Genomic DNA, 13,545 nt, shown 5'->3' with positions numbered 1-13,545 from the left:
TTCCAAAGTCATTAGCATAAATTTACATACACGTAAAAAGGCCATGTAAGCCTACACGAAACGACAGTTTTGAATTCACAGTTGGTGTCAAAAGTTCAGAAATTAGTGCCCTCTCTCAATTTCAGTGACAAATCACAGATCGATTAATTAATTCCCAGTATGGCTCCAGAACAAATCCAATGAATCTGAAATGTGCGAAGTATATATACCACACATGTTGCCTGATTAGCACCAGCATTGCATGTTGCATGACGAAGTATCACACTCTTCATTCTTCTTCAATCTGTTTTGAAATTTGCACTACCACAAAGACCATCTGGACGGACTATGATTCCATCATATTGCTGAGAGTCACATTCGGAGACCAAGAGCAACACAACAGTGTGCTGCACATGAGTGGATATAATGCACTGGGACAACTGTGCACAGTAAGGAACGCTTGTAAGGCGTCAGGTATTTGCTTGGGGAATGTAATCAAGTTCAGTCATGTTTCATGTGTAGAAAGGAAGATAAAAGTTGTAGCAGAACTATGAAATCCAACATCCAATACTGAACTTCCCCAGGTGATCTACACACACATAAAAAGCACGAAAGGATAAGCTCAGCGGTACTGTTAAGTTTGATGCCCTTTGAGGTTTGACTTGCGCGTCTGTATGCAACCATCAGATACCATCTTGAAGTTACCAGAATGCCCAAAACAACTTTGTTGAACTGTTCTACTCTAAACTGAAATACTTTTCCTTAAAACATTTTTTTTAAGAAGCATTTTTTTTAAGAAGCTGATAAAATGTTCTCATCTCAAACGTACTGATAAGTACACAAATCTGAGTGCTTTCAAGAGAGGTGACGCACCCGGTATTCAATGTCCAGAAGCATACATAATGCTGCAGAATCCTATAGCAAGAAAATTTCTTTTAGTTGACAGATGGCTATGTCTGGTTACAAAGTCAATACCATGTAAGGCGCATATCCTAACCTGCAATTACATGAAGCTGCACGTGCTTCATAGGCTGTAACTCCGCCAATAACTGCTACATATTTCCCACCTCTAGCACGAGTGCGGAATCAATATACAGCATGGAAACAGCAGTTTTGTTGCTTTAGCTTCTTTACTATGCTGTTTAGGCAAAAGACGAGTTGAAATATTTGCATGGGCAGTTCTCGATTGAAGTAACGTAAAAAACATCCGCACTCCTTTCTGCTGAAGCGACTGGTGGACCACTTTTGCATGTCGCATCTCGTATGACTTGCTAAGGGTCCAGACTGACACACGAACTTCGTCAAACCTTCACAGAAAACACTCTTCGCTTTTGCTATAAGCTCCGGCCACAGGCAGTAAGTGTCCCGTCACCGTTCACATCGCAAAAGAAGGCAGCGCTCGCAGGCGGTCAGTTTGAGCTGACAGCGACAGGCGTTGCAGGCACACCGCCGAATAAGTTTCCAAGGAAGCCACACTGTAGAAGGGCGCCGTCTTGTAATCGAAACACACCACAGAAACAATGGCCACTGTCGCTGCTTATGAGCCAGGCATTTTTGCAACGAAGTTAGGAGTGCAATAGGCCGAAAGGTTCGACTCATCAAACGACGGCACCGCACTGCTGACCTCATTATCGTTGTCGACCAGACATCCATAACACATATGCCCCGACGGATCGCTTAATTGGGAGCTGCTACTACTCTTGGATGAGAGCGCGCCCACCGGCAGCACACACCGGTAATCCTTCTTCTTTTGCGATTCCAGCACAGTAACAGCGGCGCGCAAGACCGCCCAGCAGCAGCACAAGAAAACAAGCGAAGCTCACGGCGGTGATCTCAGAAACCATGCAGCATGTCGGATAGGCTTTGGATTTGACGCGCTAGACCATGCCCACTCACGCACGCACGCACGCACGCACGAATGTACCGACACGCATATTAATGCGTCCATGCGTCACAAATTTCTCAAGTTTTTAATGCTAATATGTGCAGAACTTAATTATTTTTGTAACGAAAGTTTCATTTGGTTTTAGTCCTTTGCTATCGCACTGCCCAAAAGCATAGAGCCCGAAAGAGACGACCCTGGAGGAATGCCTGGAGGCGATGCCTTTCTAAACGGGCCGAAGGAAGCCGGAACTGGCCGAAGCGCTAGCCAACGAACGCAGCGTCTGGGGAGGGACAGCATGGCGGTCAGCGTTACTACGTTTGTCGTGGTCCTTTGTGGTGCCGAGGTCATGAACCATCGCTGGCATGAGCATTTGTCACTCTTCCGATATGTGATGTGCCGACAGCAGTGAAATTCGCTGGTGCGATGTACGAAAACGTGGTAAGGTGCTGAGTAAACCTGTGTTTATAGCGTGCGTCAGCGGGCTCGACGGATAGCGCGTCGTCCTTTGCGCGCCTTCACTGGAAACGCTATGTTGACGGTGGGGCTCATTTCCTCCATGGCGGAGCAGCTGGTGGGAGACCACTACCCGGGTGACATCTCGCATCTTGGGGGTAAGTTAATTTTCTTCGAACCTGTTCATTATTTCAAAGCCTTTGCGCACAACTGGCCACGTCAACACAGCTAGTACAGAGACGCGAAGACGCAGTGCCTATCGCGGCAGCACGCAGCGCTGAAAGGTTGTTTGCTGGCGGCACACGGGCATGAATGCGCGTGTAGTGTCAGTGGTCACACGGTCATGGTCAGTATGCCATGCAAATATGCACAGCTGATCCGATCGCGGGGTGCACGATATCGGCGCCGTACTGCTGCCGTACTGCCATTCATCTCTCGCCGAGAATGGAATATGTGCCCACCAATAGATCTTCGGCCCGGGCTTTACATTCTCGCCGCATGTTACGCTGTAATTGAAGTAACAGCGCTCGAGCAGTTTAACTACGTAGACTGCGATTCAGCTGTATGCGTTAGGATTGAGCTTCCTCCTCTTTCACTTGTATTTCACTTGTACTTTTATAAATTGTGTATTTAAGGTACGAAGCTGCATATGATCCAGCTGTGTTCGTACTTATAGCCGAGCCAGTGTAGTCGAGCCTTGAATAGCAGAACGGTGAGATAAAAACAAATTGCTCTGAAGTTTTCCGCCTCTATTTTGGCATTCGCTTTTTCATACTTTGGCTCGGAGCTGAAATGGTACAAACAACTGCAAAATGCACACAGGTGCCCTAGCTCCATTTGCCCTAAATCCCGAAGTTGCAGTGAAATTTAAGGGTAATTGAGCCTTTAATATGTACGAAGAATAAACTTGATTGTTTCATGATTATAACCAATGGCGCAAATAAATCTGACTTTGACTTAAATATGCTGTGGTACCTCTCCAATACCTTATTTGATGTTAAAGGAAAAAGTGTGGTTTTTCTGCAATTGGCACTATTAATTCATCATACCTGTGAGAATGTGAAATCAGTGCTAATCATGCCAGATTTCAAATTGAGGGACGCATGCAGAATTTGAAGCAAACCAGCCTTCTACTGAAAATATCGTTCTGCTGTGGTCTGTTCTTTTGAATGGTGGCATGTATTGTAGAAACGATGCTGGATATCGATATGCAAGTGATGTCTCGTCTGAGGCTAGCTTGTGAATGACTGCCGTGGTTATGAATTTCTTGTTGTCTGGCCCACTTCGAAATGTGGTTAAACAGTTGTGTTCCATTCTGCGACCGGCTCCTTTTTGTGCCTTGCACTTTGCCTTACATGCTTGATTCTAGTCGATTTTTTGCACTGTGCTGCTGTTAAATGTGTCTTTTTACCTTGCAGCAATCTCCACATAGCTTTACCAGCAATGCCTCTTCCAAGCTCTCCAGTATGGCTGTGCCAGCCTTTCACTTGGTGCTAGGATGCCCAGCAAGCAAGCAGGCTTTTGAGGTAAGCACTGAAGACATCTTCCGACACAAGTAGCTTTTATTTTCCTAGTCCACTGCTACTTGTGTGACCCCTCGTTATGTTGATTTTCGCAAGTTAGGTTGCCTATTAAGGGCTCTCTTTTGTTTTTCACCTGCTGCTGTGGCCTACTGCATTGGTGTTCGGCTACTGAGCCCAAAGACGCGGGATTGAATTGTGGTGGCTTCGTTTCGACAAGGCGAAATGCATATTTGCTCGTGTGTTATGCAATGTCAGTGCATGTTAAAGAATCTTTGGTGGTCGAAATTTATGCACAGCCCTCCTCTATGAATGGAGCTATTGTTCAACTTTGAGGCATTAAAGGGACAATGATGGCAACCTGAAGTTGACCTGTGATGATGAAGTTCCGCATCCTAACCACAAAGACGACACTTTTTCTGAAAGTGGAGCTTTATAAGCCAGAGAAAGCAAAACATACAATTTTCATCAGCACCGGCTGATTTCGGAAGTAAATTGCGGTGCGCTGACTCCGTTTTGTTTTGGCACAGATTCCAGAGGCTAGGCTGAACTGCCATTCACCTCAGAACGGTTATCATGGAGTCCTTTGTGTAGACTTCATGAGTTCAAATCGAGTGGCGGGAAAATTTTTAAATGTAATTTTTGCGCCAATCATTGTGTTGATGGCCTTTGCGCTGCTGTTAAAACCGGGATAGCAGTATGGTATCCCATAAAACTAGGTTCAGGACTTGCAGGAAGTGGTTTATCACATTCCGCTAGCTTGTGCAAGAAACTACTTCAGGGATATGTGCAGGTGTCTTTAATGTGTTCCTGAGTGAGCACTAACTTGTTAGGGGGAAGGCAGCTTCTAATCTGGCCCTACAGTGCCAATGTCGTGAGTGTAAATCATAAGATGACCCATCAGTGTGTACGCCTGATTTCTGTGACACTTCAGTGGTGTATAGAAGTGGTAAACAAATCTGTAAGGTATTTGATGCATATCTCCAAGGCAACGGCTGCATGAGTAGCGAAGCCATTAGTCAATCTTCAACGGAAAGAATTTTCTCTTTTAGATGACGTGCTTGTATATCAGTGACAGTTATTTGTTGTCCTGCCTTTCGCTGGTGTGGGTCATGTGTGGCGCATCTTCATGCGAGCCTTCTTTTCCTTTACAAAAAATTCAATTGATAGTCCAACCTGTTTTCTTCTCTTTTCCTGTGTTGCATCTTTTGGCTGGTTTTAAATCTGTAACTGAGCTCAGACCGTGATAATTACAGCCGGAAAACAGGGCTACTGAATGTGAGCTTGGCATACATGCGTACTGTATGTGTGAAAGTGCAGTTTACAATATTCAGAAATGCTTGATAGCCTTACAAGATTCTAAAATTTTGTTGGAATTCCTATTTGTTCTCTGTTCAAGTGTCGAGAGTTTTTCCGCTTCATCGTGTGATTAGAGCCACTTTGGTACTTAAGCTGAAATCTTTTCTTTAGCCTGCATGTTTCTCACTTTTGGGACAGAAACTGGAGGCTAATGAAGAGAGTTCAGCTTAAAAGAGTATAGACACCTAATCTTGGTGGCATGTTTTCTTCTCTATAATGGTGCGGAAGACACTACTATGCACGAATCACCATCTGGTATTCGCGTGAGACCGCTAAATAATTTATAATCAACTTTTTCTGCCATCCTGTTTCGGTGAACAATTTGACTATGGCTATGACATCAAAGAGAGGTTATAGGTCACGTGAGGCGTGGGAAAACTGCACTTATAATCGCTGCTTCATCATTTTAATTCGCTACAGCGCTGACGCCAGCATTCCTTAAGAGCCAGAAGTACCAATTGTATTGCAGTTTTTCATGCCTCACGTGACCAATAACCTCGCTTTGACGTCACAGCCATCATTCAGCTGTTGAAACCGAAACAAATACAGCAGGAGAAAGAAATTTGATTATAAATTATTTAGCGGTCATAGGAGGATGCCATGTGGTAATCCGTGTATAATACTTTATGCCTTATTACAAAGAAAAAAACACGTGCCAAACGATAAGGACAGCAAAGTGAGCTATGGAAAGAAAAATGATAAGTCTAACATGAAGAGACCAAAAGGGGGCGGAGTGGGTGAGGGAACAAACGCGGGTTAATGACATCCTAGTTGAAATTAAGAGGAAGAAACGGGCCTGGGCGGGGCTTGTAATGGGAAGACAACATAACCGCTGGTCCTTAAGGGTAATGGAGTGGATTCCAAGAGAAGTCAAGCGTAGCAGGGGCGGCAGAAAGTTAGATGGGCGGATGAGATTAAGAAGTTTGCGGGGATATGGTGGCCACACCTAGCAAAGGACAGGGTTAATGTGGAGACATGGGTGAGTCCTTTGCCCTGCAGTGGGCCTAGTCAGGCTGATGATGATGGTATGTGTCGCACCTGCTGCTTCGTGCTATCAGCTGGCCCATGCTTGGCCGACCAGACTAGCCAAATTTGTGATGTGGGTTTTCTATTGCACCTGCATTTGTGTACACAGAGGACTTGAATGGTAGCAGGTGATCCTGTGCATGTGTTCACGCCACAGCACACATGACCCACACTGAAAGCTTCTCTGCCTTTAGTAAGACAGCTGCATCAGTCTGGGGCATAACGTATCCCAGTGCTAGAGTATGAGTAAATTGCTTTGGAATTTTAATCTGGTATCAGGTAGCATAGCGCAAAAGAAGGCTAGCGCGGCTGCCTAATATTCTCTTGGGCAGCTGCGTTGGATTTTCAGTGCCTGTTAGTGTAATCCGTGAAAGTTCACTGTAACCCATTCGTTTCGATGTAAATTAGGAAGTCCTTAGAGCCCTGTACTTTTTAATGATAATAACAAGGTAATGCAGTAATTCAATTGTACCTGTTCTCTTTCAACACAGTAAAGTGCTGCTGGGTCGAAATCACAGTTTTACTTTGTAGGTGTGCTCAGGCTGTCATCATCATCATCAGCAGCAGCAGCAGCAGCAGCCTGACTACACCCACTGCAGGGCAAAGCCTCTCCCATGTCTCTCCAATTAACCCTGTCCTTTGCCACTTGCGGCCACTGTATCCCCACAAACTTCTTAATCTCATCCACCCACCATTTTTTCCTGTGTGTGTCTTTTCGCCATTCTGAAATTCTATCATACAAATGGATTGATGCACGTAGTGTCAGGTGCGTAATGTGATACCACCAGCTCACCCCAAGCTGTGCTCAGATTTGCCTCATTGCTGCAGGAGCAATAAGGCAGGCTTGAGGCTGAGTGGTGCAAAAACATGATTTTTCAAGAATGTCTCTGTGGAAATTGCAATTAATCATGTGAATTTGCTTTCATTTTAGGAGCTGCACACAAGCTGCGCGCCTTTCCATGCTGATCATGCTGGCCAGGTACGCTTATGGTTACATTACTAGGTTGTTTTCATAATGGCAGTTGTGGATTTCTGTGTGGTTTTAAAACATAAATTGTATAAGTATTTGGCCTGCCACAAAAGTATAGTGGTGCATTCAAGGCCAGTGTTACAAAGGGATGTTTTGATTGCTGCAAGAACTTGAAGGCCCCTGTGTGGTCACTGTGGAAGGCCCCCTCCCTACTTAGGAATTGCTATTTGGGTTACTCAGTCATTTGGCTGAGGAATAGTGTATAGAGATAAGGGATGGAAGAATGCTTCCAACTAAAGAAAAAAATCCAGCAAGCAGTCATAGAAGCAGAAGTACAAAAATGGCAAGGCTTTCTCTAATTTACATCGAATCTTTTTCACTTAGACTTCTTATTGCATACAACGGCTGATGCTTGGCTTACACACTTATTTTCTTTAGGTATGCAGTAGGTCTCACATTCTTGTATGATATGGTCACGGTGCCAAAAAATGATGGTGGTGTTAGAAAACTCGGAATATAGAGGAATTTTATTGCTGACCTTATGGAGAACTATGGTAGCTGTGCAGTCGTTATAAATATCTTCCAATATTTTCACATAACACTCTTCTACACCCTGATTCCACAATGCCTGCATGGCAGCTGTGGTTCCACCGAGTCAATTGCTGTCTGGTAGTCAATGAAGGCTATATATTGGGGTTGGTTATATTCTGCCCATTTCTCTATCACCTGATTGATTGCATGAATGTAGTCTCTTGTTGAGTATCCTTTACGAAAGCCTGCCTGATCATTTGGTTGATTGAATTCGAAGGTTGTCCTGACTCTATTAGTGATTACCTTAGTAAATACCTTGTAGGCAATCGATAGTAAGCTGATCGGTCTGTAAATCTTCAAGTCCTTGACATCTTCTTTCTTATGAATTAAAATAATGTTCGCATTCTTCCAAGCTCCTGATACGCTCGTGGTCACGAGGCAAGCGTGTACAGGGTGGCTAGTTTCTCTAGCACAATCTCTCCTCCGTCCTTCAACAAATCTGCTGTTACCTGATCCTCACCAGCTGATTTGCCCCTTTGCATTGCTCCTGAGGCTTTCTTTACTTCCTCCCTCGTTACTGGCGGGATGTCCCATTGCTATGCTCTACTGCCTCTCTCCGTAACGTTCTGATTACATTCACTACTGTAGAGATTTGTGCAGAACTCTTCGGCTACTTTAACTATCTTATCCATATTACTTATGACATTGCCCTCTTTGTCTTTTAGCGCATACATCTGGTTTTTACCTGTGATTAGTTTTCTCTTCACTGATTTTAGGCTACCTCCATGCTTTAGAGCATGCTAGGTTTTCTCCATGTTAAACTTTCTTATGTTGGCTACCTTGCACTTATAAATAACTTCGATAGCTCTCCTAGTTCTATTCTATCTCTGAAGTTAGACGTCCTCATGCTTTGGCGTTTCTTCATCAGATCTTTCGTCTCCTGAGATAGCTTGCAGGTATCCTCTCGAATGATCTGACCACCTACTTCTGCAGCACGCTGCAATGAATTTAAATATGTATTTAAAGATAACAGTTGAGGTGGGAGATTGAGCTTCGAGATTTGCACTTCAACTCGGGAGTTATGCCACTGCTACACAGAATACTTGATCGCCGTAGAGATATTTCATCATCTGGCACCAAGCTGCTGTCACAGTTGATAATTTTGCTGGGAAGCTGTTGTAGCGCTCACACAGTTTTGAAAAGGTGGTATTCATTGTTTTTGTGCTATTGGCAACAGTAATAAAATGCTTGCTGCAGTGTTTTGTTTTGTGGCTAGCCTTATTTTTTTTTAGTGAAATAAGTTGTACATTTCATGTAAAGTATTCTTTGAGCGATTAAATTGCTTTGATTTTATTCCTTCGTGTATAGTTGCGAGTGCTCCATGTCTGAGTGCAAATTTCTACCACTGAAAAGCCTTCAAAATCTTAATAGATGTCCACACTGTTCTAGGGACTCAGTGGCTATTGGAAATGCCATTTAGCTGTATTCAAGTGCCACTGTGTTAATAGCCATTTGAAAGCCTTCAAAATGCCTGTGTGACACGGTTATTAGATTTTGTGCAGGTTTGATGCTGAGCAGTCTGCGTGCTTGAGTCGGGTTTTCCAGTGTCTGTATTTCAAACCTGAAACTTTTCGAAATCATCATTAGTTCATTAATGGAAGAAGTACTTGTGCCCTTTTCTGGAATTTCCAGAAAACAGATTAACTGAATTTTTTTGCATATACTCCTACCTTTTTGCAGGTGCTGCATAGTGAGAACCTGTATCAAGACGCCAACCTGCTGGACTTGGAGAAACTGAAGAAATTGTTTAGCCACTGTGTGGCACCCATCATGAGGGATATGGCATTAATAAAGCCAGTTAAGGTGACCTTATCTATGTCCTTTTGCAAGCATGCTACACACATGAGAACCATCCCACGAAGCACCGTTTCTGCAAAGCTTGTTATCTCACAACATGCATGCTCAATGAGGCAGTGACAGACAGATGAGGAGGCCTTAATGCAGTACATTAGCGTACCGTGTTGAGCAGTGATGTAGGAGCCTTGCAGCCATGCAAGGTATTATCGGCATCATGATGGTAACTCCATTAGACACTGTCTAGTGCTCTGTGAGCCAGACTCGGCTCTTGAACATTCTGGGACTCACCCTTGGCTCTCGGACATTCTGGAAGCCTCACCCGGCTTGTGCATATTACGCGAGGATGTCTCCTGCTGTACGAGCCTTACGCGGCTTGCGCACTTATGTGAGAGATGTCTCGCGTTTGCGAGCTTGCTCAGCTTGCGCAAATTATGTGAAATATGTCTTGCGTTCTGCGACCTCGTTCAATCGTCGCATTTTGCGTGGCAATAAACACGCAAAGATAGGCACGCAGAATTCACGCTCAATATTTTCAATAGGGCGTCTCAAAAAGTGTTGCATGATTGCTTTAAAAGAAAAGACGAGCTAACGTTCAGCCGTGGATGTATTTATAGGAGTCAACGATTGCCGCTCTGCAAGCCGTATTAGACATGGTGCACGAGACATGAAAAGTTATCCCGCTCACTCTTCTGGCATCCGAAACCCGACAGGTGCATTCAGCTCGTGTCCTATGTGCTTCCAATAAAGCAGCACGCCGCCTCGCATTCCGATTCAAAATACATAATACCCTTCCTTGTTAGCCCATCGAATCTACCAAAATCGCGTACGGGATACGGCCCCGCACACCGTTACCTTATATGGGCCCATGCTCATCAGGGGTTGGCCGGAAACGAGGCAGCAGACGCAGCCCACCGCGCGCTCTCTCACCGGGCTGTTTTCTCCTCCCCACCCTACCAGGAACCCGATTTTAATCCGGTATATACCTTTAAGAATATTACAACCTACTATCAAAATAGTGACCGCCTTTACCCTCTCCCATGTAAAGGCCTGAAGAAGGCGGATGAGCGGCTCCTTCTCCGCCTTCCCACCAATACATTTCTGTGCCCGGCAGCACTAAAACATTTTGATCCCTCCTTTAGCGGCAGCTGCCCACACTGTAGTGCAGTGTCTCCTGACACCTAACACATGGTATGGGCATGCCCCTCCAACCATGGAGGAAAAAAAACTAAGGAGGGAGCGTGACGTCACGCGGCCAGCGTTCGCAAGCCGAGTTGTTTTGAAGTCGTTTTCTCCCTCAGTTTTTCGCTCTCCGAGGCAGTCCTTTATGTTTTGATTCTGGTATGTTTTAGTGCGCGCGTATGCGCGACCCGCGGCGCGGGCGTCTACAGCAAGGAAGTTGATCTACAGTTAGTCTGCCGCGCTAATCGGCGCATGCGCGCGCTCAGCGGGGCTAGACTTTACCGCACGCTATCACGTGGTGCGATCACGGGGGGACACACTTTCTTTTTTTTGCTATATCTTTACTTGTTTAGACTAGGCTTCAAGGTTGTCGCCGGACGCTCCCTCCTTAGTTTTTTTTCCTCCATGCCTCCAACCCCGCTATTCCCCCCATCCTCAACCCAACCCGGGAGGACTGGGAGGCGACCCTGCTAGGCTCCCGGGCGCGTTCACATTTTGGAGTCCAAAAAGCGAAGCGGATTCGCTCGCCGCAAAAACTAGGACCTGTTCTCATATGTTGACGACCGGGCGAGGCAGAACCGCTGCGCCGCTGCTATTCTTCGCTTTTGCACACCACGTCGCCGCTCGCGGCGTACAGATAGTGAGAAAACAGCATAAATTTACGCGGTCTACGTATCATAAGCGTATGCGTGCTTACATACGCTAAACGCAGGCGCATTCTCACTTTTAGTTCAGCGTATGCTAGCAGAGACGCAAAAATAAATTCAGCCTATAGTGGCGCCATCTGGTTGTCAGGGTGGGAACCATTACTGTAAACAAACCGACTCTCCTCTTAAAGGGCAACTCCGGAGTTTTTTCAGCCATTTTAAGTTAATGGCTGTTTTGTGTTCCTAAGAACCTCCTGTAATGTGTACAATACAAGGTTTTCAAAAGCAACCGTAAAATAATTTTTAAACAGCAAAAAACGCAAAACTCGAAACCGAAACCGAAACCGGGGAGGTGCCTTCGTGCGGTATTGACTGTGACGTCACGAGAGGGTTCGCCGTGCTCTGAAGTCCCCCGGAGATTTCAAAACTACCCTGAGCCGCGCTGTCGACATGACAAAGCGCAGAGGACAGCTTTTTCCGAGACCAGCGAGTCTTTAGAAGACGACTCATTCGACGATTTTGGACTGGACGAGTCGCCTTTCAGGTATGATCCACCGCCGCGCGAGCCAGCCGAGTCACACCACAGGCAGCGTCACCTGCAGCACGGAGACGGTCTGAACTCGGAGAAGTGATTACTTGAGTCATTTCTCGTGCATGCATTTGTGTCAGAGTCGTCAGAACTAAAGTTAATGAGATGCTCCCGCCGACAGCTGTCCGTGTGGCCAGTGCCGGCCGACCCAGCCTGATGAAAGAATCTGCTGCCGGAACGTTGCCGCGGTGCACAACGTCCTTGCAGGGGCATGCATCACCAACAGTCCTCTCTGCGAAGCTTTATCTCGACGGCGAGCTTTTGGAAGTGAGTTCACGCCAGCTACTACAGTTCTACAATCCAACATACCACTACTTCTTGACGGCCGCGCTTCGTACAGCTGGCCGCTGCGATAGACGGTTGTACTAGAATAACGTTGGCACAAAATATGCCTTCAAGCGCCAGTTGAACGAAGCCTTAGCGAATCCAAAGCTCTCTTTGAAGTACACGCTGTCTTCATAGCAATCTGGCGCGAAATGTTCCGAGCACAAGCGGGAATGCTTCCTCGGAGACCAGTTTACACGGCGGACAGCTCTCACCAACTTGTCTCGAAGGTTCTTATCGCTAGGAAACCTACGCTAGATCACGCCCGTTGTCACAGATCAAGAATTTGTGCACCCCACAGCACAACAGAAGTTGCCGTGACCCATCACTCTGGCGTACACATCACATCAGGCACCTTGAGATGGCGCGAAATTGCACAGGTGGTCGAAATAATTCCGGAGAGCTCCACTACGGACCTCTTTCTTCCTTTCTTCTTTCACTCCTCCCTTACGTCCCGCTTCGGGTGTCCATTACTAAGTCATTTACTTTCCTCAAAACCAATTTTCAGTTTTCCCCTGCACTGCCAGCGCCAGCGCTCGCCCAACCAGCTTGACACATGCTTGACACGCCGCACCGCCAGTGACGTCACAGAACAGGGTGGCCTGTAGAAGTTGCTCGATCAGTGGGTACCGCTCGCGTCAGCTCGCGTCGAGGAGCGCTTGTCTTCAATATTCGCTTGCGGAATAACTACGCCGGTTTTAGGTGCGAAATGTTACATGAGTCATCAAGCAATCATAAAGAATACAGACTTAAAATTTCATTTCAATCGATGCACATCGAAAAATCGCCGGAGTTGCCCTTTAAGCCCAGCAGCGGCAGAATCGTAACTCTGAATAAAAAAAAATAAAGCAAATTTATCACTTATACGTTTTCTTAGCGGCAACGTGAGACGACGCGTACGACCTGTGCCCCATTTCTGGCCAGTGAACGCACTGAAAAAAAAAATTCGCTGTGGCTTAGCTTGGTTAAGCCCGGTAATTGCGAAAGCAATATCCGTACCTACGCCATGGTTCAGCTGGCATGGTGGTGGTGTTTGTGGTTAGACTTGTGGTGATGCATCCGTTATACAATCCAATCCAATCCAATGGAATCCAATGTAATGTAATGTAATGTAATCTAATCTATTCGAATCCAATCCAATCCAGTCCAGTACAATCCAGTCCAGTCAGGCCGCCGTTCATGTGCACCGCCGTCGCACACGGACGGCGCGAGATCGCGAAGCACTG

Source organism: Amblyomma mixtum, chromosome 10 (assembly GCF_055824585.1).
Source record: "Amblyomma mixtum isolate Tamu chromosome 10, ASM5582458v1, whole genome shotgun sequence".
Taxonomy (NCBI): Eukaryota; Metazoa; Arthropoda; class Arachnida; order Ixodida; family Ixodidae; genus Amblyomma; species Amblyomma mixtum.
This window is presented reverse-complemented; position numbering follows the sequence as displayed.